Source organism: Neomonachus schauinslandi, chromosome 2, assembly GCF_002201575.2.
Source record: "Neomonachus schauinslandi chromosome 2, ASM220157v2, whole genome shotgun sequence".
Taxonomy (NCBI): Eukaryota; Metazoa; Chordata; class Mammalia; order Carnivora; family Phocidae; genus Neomonachus; species Neomonachus schauinslandi.
The window spans coordinates 52,989,366-52,995,355 of NC_058404.1; positions in this window are offsets into that span (position 1 = coordinate 52,989,366).

A 5,990-nucleotide genomic window follows, 5' to 3' on the forward strand; every position below is an offset into this window, starting at 1 on the left:
CCCTTACCTGCCAGATGGGAGATGCTAGTCAATTCATAAATTGTTTAATAAAGCTTATTAGATCTTCACATTAACTTGGTTGAATTTTGCTTCCAAATGCTATGTTGTTCTTTCTGCATCCCCAGCACATAGCAGAGAGCCTGGCACCTAGTATAGAATGAATAAACATTTATTGAGTGAATGTATCCGTGCATGAAGTGGGCCTTGAAGGTTGAGTAGAATTTCGGCTTAACCTGCCAGGTTTGAGGTCAGGGGCTCAGGGAATACCCCTCAGAGCTTACAGAAGGCCTGGGCTTGTATATGCAAAAGCCATTTGTCTGCTGAGCTCTGGAAAAGAGGTGTAGGTATATGCTCAAAAGAGATGAAAACCTGTCTTGACAAGAACTTGTGTTCAAATGTTCATTGCAACATTTACAATATTGTCAACTGTTACAGGATTTACTTCTCCTTTGGTGCTCACAGTTCTTGGTCACGCCACTTCAAACAATGGAGAAGTAGACCAGAGTGGTGGCCAGCAAAGCAAGGTTTACTGAGTGATAGCAAAGTGATAACACAAAGCTCCCAAAGAGGGAGGGGACCTGAGACGGTTGCCATCAGCCTAAATCTAGGGGTTTTTATGGGCTTGTTGGAGGGCTGTTTTAATCTGATTTACCCTCCCTGGCCTGTCATCCAATCAGGTTTTTGTCATCTATCTATCACATAGAAAACGGTGGAGGGCTCCCTCCAGGGTGGGTTTAAAAATCCTTTTAAGGGGGAGGGGGATGCTTGTCCCTGCCTGCCTTTCTTCCAATTATCCTTCATCAAAAAGATGGAAAAACCCAATGTCCACCCACCGATGAACAAAACGTCATACACCCATACAATGGAACATTTTTCATTCATAAAAAGCAATGAAATATTTGGGCATGCTACAACATGGACAAACTTTGAAAACATTTATGCTAAGTGAAAGAAACCAGTCACAAAGGCCACATATTTTTTTATGTATATGAAATGTCCAGAATGGGCAACTCTGTACAGTGGAAAGATTCGTGATTGGCTTGGGCTGAGATGGGAGGTTTGGGAGGTGAAAGATAAAAGGTATAAGATTTCTTTTCAGAATAATAAAAGTGTTCTAAAATTGTGGTGATGGTTTATGCATTTTTATTTATTATGTTTATATATTATGTTTATTTTATTTATTATGTCTATTTATTATGTTTATATATAATATATATTTATATTATTTTATATAATATATAATATATATTATATATGAATAGAAAAGATATATAATAATATATATATTTATTTATAGATATTATTTATATTATTCCATAATAAATTCTATACTTTATTCCTAAATATACTACTATATTTTATAATTTATAAATATATTGTTATATTTATAATAATTACAATTTATAATTTATTTATAAATATAAAATTATAATATATAAAATATATTTTATATTTATAAATATATAACTTATGTTATATATAAATATGTTTATATTATATACATGTTATATTTATATAATTTTATACATAATATAAAATTATATATAAGCCATTGACTTGTACACCTCAAATGGGTAAATATTATAGCATGTCACTTATATTTCAATAAACCTATTACCAAACAACAGGATTGATGAAGGAAGTACTGGAAAAGGCTAAAGTAGAAATAATCCCTTTTTTCTTTTTTTGGCTGTCCTTTAAGAAGTTCCTTTTCTGAAGAAATGCCTGATTTTTTTTTTTCATTTTATTTGTAAACGCTTATAAATTTTGTTTTCCTCTGGCTTCTCTCTGCCAGCTTCTAGATCCCAGGGAGTTAGACTCTGTGGTGGAGATTTTTCACCTGCTATTCAGTGGGTCCTTCTAGAAATTTTTGATATGCATTTTTGTACCTTAAATCATCTTTAACATACAAATGATTTGTTTATATAGTATAAAGAACCCTAAATTATAAATGCTAAGAAAGTGACTATAAGTATAGCTGAATTGATATTACTATTTTAAAAGAATTGTTCAGGGGCGCCTGGGTGGCTCAGTCGTTTAAGCGTCTGCCTTTGGCTCAGGTCATGATCCCAGCGTCCTGGGATCAAGCCCCACATCGGGCTCCCTGCTCAGTAGGGAGCCGGCTTCTCCCTCTCCCTCTGCCTGCCTGCCTGCCTGCCTGCCTGCCTGCCCGCCTGCCCGTCTGCTTACTTGTGATCTCTCTCTCTGTCAAATAAATAAATAAAATCCTTAAAAATAAATAAATAAAAATAAAAGAATTGTTCATTACAAATATATTTGCGTGACATTAAAAAATAATTTACTACATATAACTAATAGCCATATAGTCAAAATTTTGCTATGCATAAAAGCAATGATCCATTCCTTGACCACTTAAAAATTTAAAATACAACAAGTCAACTTAAAGGCAAAAATTAAGCAGAAACTTGAAAAGATAAAGGAAAATTATGTTTAATTCATAAAAAGCTCATCATAAAAATTGGTGAAGCACAGGGACGCCTGGGTGGCTCAGTCGTTAAGCATCTGCCTTCGGCTCAGGTCATGATCTCAGGGTCCTGGGATCGAGCCCCACATCGGGCTCCCAGCTCAGCGGGAAGCCTGCTTGTCCCTCTGCCTGCTACTCCCCCTGCTTCTGCACTTGCACACTCTGTCTCTCTCTCTCTATCTGACAAATAAATAAATAAAATCTTAAAAAAAAAATTGGTGAAGCACAAAGATCCAAAGTAGTAACTACTTTCCTTTCATATTTGTAAATTTGTACCTTGTTTTATACTTATAAATATACTATTTCTTCTACTGGCTCCTCCTTGAGAACGTATTTCAAATCAAAATAATTTAAATACTCCCTTTAAAATACAAGAATCTCAATAATCAAGTTTTATTGAGTATAAATAATATACAGGAATGCTGCTCACAGTGAAAAGACTCTAAAATAAGCCACTTTGCTATAAAATTGATTTTGAAATCACTACTGAAACAAGAAAATACACCTTTTTTTCCTTTAAAAAATTTTTTTTATTAACATATAATATATTATTTGTTTCAGGGGTACAGGTCTGTGATTCATCAGTCTTACACAATTCACCGTGCTCACCATAGCACATACCCTCCCCAGTGTCCATCACCCAGCCACCCCGTCCCTCCCACCCCCCACCACTCCAGCAACCCTCAGTTTGTTTCCTGAGATTAAGAGTCTCTTATGGTTTGTCTTTCTCTCTGGTTTCGTCTTGTTTCATTTTTCCCTCCCTTCCCCTATGATCCTGTCTTGTTTCTCAAATGCCTCATATGAGTGAGATCATATGATAATTGTCTTTCTTTGATTGACTTATTTTGCTTAGCGTCATACCCTCTAGTTCCATCCATGTTGTTGCAAATGGCAAGATTTCGTTGTTTTTTTTTTTTTGATGGCTGCATAATATTCCATTGTATATATACATACACCACATCTTTATCCATTCATCTGTCGATGGACATCTAAACTCTTTCCATAGTTTGGCTGTTGTGGACATTGCTGCTATAAACATTGGGGTGTAGCTGCCCCTTCGGATCCCTACATTTGTATCTTTGGCCACCCAGACTGATTTAAAAGGACAGCAGCAGGACAAGAAGATCCTAGGCCCAAGGCAAAACTGGGACAACACGGAGCTGTTTTCATGATCCCCAAATGTTTACTTTCTTTTTAACAATCTGTTGGGCCAAAGACCAGAGGAAAGGGGAATTAAAAACAGTAATTGATCATCTATTATGAAATAATACACTCTATTATATAATATGTACCTTGTGAAGAATATTCTTGAAACCCTGGGACGTGGGAAAGTTCCCTCCACTCTACAGATGAAGGAAAAGGGACTCAAAAGACATCTTAAGACAATGTATTAGGAGCAGACCTGCACTTACCATGGCCTCAGGCTTTCTCCTGCTTCATCAGGCAATAAGAGAGGCCACCACTCACACACCTGCAGGTCATAGCATCTGTGAAGGATTTGAGGGAAGGACAGAGGCTTTTTTTTTTTTCCGGCCAACGTCTTGCTGCTGAAATGCACATAGGTAACCTGGAGAAATGAGGGCCCAGGGTCCCCTGGCACACTTTTGACTAAGAATCGTTCTCCCTTTGCTGGGGCTCTGCCCTGTGCCAAGTGTCTATCAGCAGGGGAGCCTCCCTTCCCCGCCTGCCTCGGGCTCTAGTCCCTGCTAAGGCGGCATGGAAGCACTGCCTTCCCTCAGGATCCACATGCTTCAGCATTCTGACTCAGAGGTGGGGTCTCAACACAGAGCGGGTGCAGTTGAAGCTGAGGCTGCCTTGTTGAGAATGTCACCTTGGTGTGTATTCTCACGTGTGGTCTGGCAGGTTACCAAGAGTGTTCTCTCAGCTCCCCCGGCTCCAAGCCTGTGATTCCAAAGCCCTTGCCTCAATCTTTCCCACTAGGAGGTGGACAGAGTTTGCAATCTCCCACGTAGAACTGTACAACTTGAGGGCGCCTGGGTGGCTCAGTTGGTTAAGCGACTGCCTTCAGCTCAGGTCATGATCCTGGAGTCCCGGGATCGAGTCCCGCATCGGGCTCCCTGCTCAGTGGGGAGTCTGCTTCTCCCTCTGACCCTCCCCCCCCTCATGTGCTCTCTCTCTCTCTCTCAAATAAATAAATAAAATCTTAAAAAAAAAAAAAGAATTGTACGACTTGAGATAAACAACTCAAACCCTCTGATCTTCAGATTCTTCATCCGGCTAATAAAGATGTTTGTATTTACCTCATGTGGATTGGGATGGATGGGGCTCCATGCATTCCATGTCCTCTCCATTTATATCCCAAACCCCAGCAATGACATATTCCCTCAAATCTGGGAGCTCCCCAGGGACATAATTGGCTCCCACTGGGTCAAACAGCTCATGTTGGGGGGTATTATTTAAGTAAGGCAGAACTGTAACTGACATTAGAGCTGCACCCAGAACCCCTTAGCCCCAGAGGCAGAAAAGACCTTTGGAAGGTCTCTCTGGGCCCCTCATTCTTCCTTCAGGCCTTTCATGGGCCCGAGAGCTTCATTTCCTAAGACCTCTAGCAGGTGGAAGGAAGCAAGTGTTTGGAGAAGGATCTCTTTCCCCCTCTTATCCTCTATCCCCAAGTCATCAGGGGTCAGAGGCATCAACTTCTAACATGAACCAGAATCTTCTGAGCTTCCTGGAGGGCCCTAATGGGAAGTGGTTGACAACACTCCTTTGCACAGGGATCTCCCTTCTCAAAATCTTGTTTCTAACCAAGGTGAAAAAAAAAAAACGGAACCAGAAAAACCCGGGTTTGAATCTCAGTTCTACAATTACCTTACTTCCCCCAGCCTCTGAACAAGTTGTTATGAGGAATAAATTTAAATTAGATTCTGTACAGGACACCAACCACACTGCCCACTGTACATTCTTAGTGCTGGAAAGCCCCTCCCATTTCCTAATGTCCAGAACCAGATATATAGAAAGGTCTGGTTTTATTAAAAACACTGACGAGGGCGCCTGGGTGGCTCAGTTGGTTAAGCGACTGCCTTCGGGTCAGGTCATGATCCTGGAGTCCTGGGGTCGAGTCCCGCATCGGGCTCCCTGCTCGGCAGGGAGTCTGCTTCTCCCTCTGACCCTGCCCCCCTCTCACGCTCTCTCTCTGTCTCATTCTTTCTCTCTCAAATAAATAAATAAAATCTTAAAAAAAAAAAAAAACCACTGATGACACCAAGTGTTGGCAAGCATGTGGAGCAATGGGGGTAACTGTACATTATACAAGCCTTTTAGAATAAAAGGGCACGGGCACCTTGGTTTAAGAATCACTCTGGTGGTTTTGGGTGTTTTTTTTTTGTTAATAACAAAACTAAACATACCCTTACCCTATGACTCAACAATTCCATTTTTATGTGTTTATCCAAGAGAAATGAAGGCATATGGCCACGAAAAGACTTGTACGAGAGTGTTTATAGTGGCTTTATTCAGCATAGTGAAAAACTGGAAACAGCGCAAG